The 2330-nt window shown below is 40.6% G+C and overlaps 1 pseudogene; it reads right to left on the bottom strand.

The window, feature by feature from the left end:
• Window positions 1-433: 433 nt before the first annotated feature.
• Window positions 434-2330, bottom strand: LOC107144207 (annotated as a pseudogene).

The following is a 2330-nucleotide window of genomic DNA, read 5'->3' on the forward strand; positions in this document are numbered from 1 at the left end:
CCCTGGTAAACTGAAAAAAGTTTTAAAAAATATCCCATATCATCCTTTTAAGACAATCTCATGTTACCATAAAATAGGAAGTAACCACATTAAAAGCAGTTAAGCTATTAAAAATAGAAAGAAGTACAACATTTATTAACACGTATATAAACATGCTGGGCACAGTGGTACATGCCTGTAATCTCAGCAGCTCAGAAGGTTGAGTCAGGAGAATCACAAGTTTGAGACCAGCCAAAGCAACTTACCAAGGCCCTAAGCAACTTAGCAAAACCCTGTCTCAAAAAAAAAAAAAAGGTCTGGTGATGTGGCTCAGTATCATAATTAAATAAAATAATAGAAAACAAATAAGTATTTAAATGCAGAATGATATGTACAAGTGGCACATGGTGCCAATTTTATTTGCAGATATAGTACTAAAACTCAAGTTTACAAGTTATACCTTTCCTACAGCCTTAGTTAAATCATGAACTAGTGTAGAATTCAGCTGTGCTAAAGTGCTGATTTTTGCATGCTTTGATGCAGCATACTCGGTTCTTGATAATCATGTGCTTTGTAAACCCATGATTCACCATGACCATAGTCTTAGCCAGGTGCTGTAGAACAGGAAGAAGGGACTCTTCATTGTATGACAGGTGATGCTGTAGAGTTGGTATCCATTCATCATTATCAAGAATTTTCAGTGCTAATCAAGACTTTCCTGCCATAATTTGAGAAGGAGGAAAGTGCAGGGTATCTTAGTCCAACATATATACATCAGGCATTTGGCCAAAATATAGTGCTCAACATCAATCTCTCCAATCTTAGATGCTCTACAAAGGAAGTGAAGGGAATGCAGGGGTAGAGGGTAACCCAGAGCAAAGTTTAAAACTCTTAGAATCTTTATTTCCATCAGAATGATTTGGTGCTTAGTGTAAGTGGTGTTGTTCACAAAAGCAAAGTCATCCATTTCTGGAGTGTCCATTTCTTCATATTTATTTGTGCTAAACATGGCAGTGACACCAACCAGCTTCAGCATCTTCTGGAGCATATAGCTATTCTACATGAACAAATCAATAATGGAAATAGTTATATACGTGGTGTCCTGCAGCAACCTTAATATCATTTGAATCTGTACTAGTCAGTCAACTAGGATGGCACTCATGCTATCAGAAACTTCCCTACCCAGTAGGTATTCTGGTCTCACTGATTGCTCCTCTTTAAGTTGTCTGAAGTAAACATATATATTTTCTGCAAAGGTTTTGATCATCTCCATCTTTATTTTATTTTGTACCAAGGATTGGACCCAGGGGTTCTTAACCACTGATCTACATCCCCAGCCCTTGTAATATTTTATATAGAGACAGGATCTCACTATTGCTTAGGGCCTTGCTAAGTGAGCCTGCCTTTGAACTTGCAATCCTTCTGCCTCAACCTCCCAAGCTGTGGGATTACAGGCATGTACCACTGCCCCTGGCTTCAGTTCCATATTCTGCATCCACATCATTCACTGCAAGAATTACATCAGAGATGGCCTGTGGTGGTGGCTCAGTGGTAAAGCACTTGCTAGCACATGTGAGACAGTGGGTTTGATCCTCAGCACCACATAAAAATAAATAAAATAAAGATATCATGTCTATCTACAACTAAAAATATTTAAAAAAAAGAATTGACATCAGAGAAAGCCCAATCCTGATATTCTTCTTCAGAGGCACAACCAGATGTTTACATTGGGCTTGGAGAGGGAGTATCAATTAAAATAGGTTCAGGTGAAGGTTTTTCTTCCTTAGGCTCAGGTTCAGATTCTGCCCCGGCTCTAGCTCTGGCTCTGGCACAAACACAGGTGCCTTTTCCAGAGGTCTGTGTAGTTTTTAGCTATAACTTTTCCAGTAGTTAATGTTTTTGCTCCCTTTTTCAAAGGCCTGTAGTGGTTTACCAACTTCATCACCAATGTCTTCAAGAGCTGTTCTTGACCTCAGCCCAGGCTCAGAGGCTACTGCAGTGGTCTTAGGCATCCACTTTGAGTCCTACCATACTGGTCTTGGCCTAATATCCAGCCCTAAATTTCTGTGTTCTTCTTTGTTCCTACATCCTCCAAACTCCCCTACTAGGCAAGGAGCCCTGCTTGGCTCTCTCTTGGTAAGCCCTCTCCCATCCTGCAGGTGGAGAAAAAACCAGAGGGCACACATGAGGAAGGCTGCATTTGTTCCCAGTCTGCAGCTGCTCACACTGGTGACTTGGAGAACTATGGCCCTCTCTTCACCAGGCAGAGGTTCAGAGGGAAGAAGCAGGAACATACCTTCTTTGCAGTTTATATTTGCTTGTTTTGGTATCCCAACTGTAAGCCAGTACAT

The sequence above is a fragment of the Marmota marmota genome, unplaced genomic scaffold (genome assembly GCF_001458135.2).
Source record: "Marmota marmota marmota unplaced genomic scaffold, marMar, whole genome shotgun sequence".
Lineage (NCBI taxonomy): Eukaryota > Metazoa > Chordata > Mammalia > Rodentia > Sciuridae > Marmota > Marmota marmota.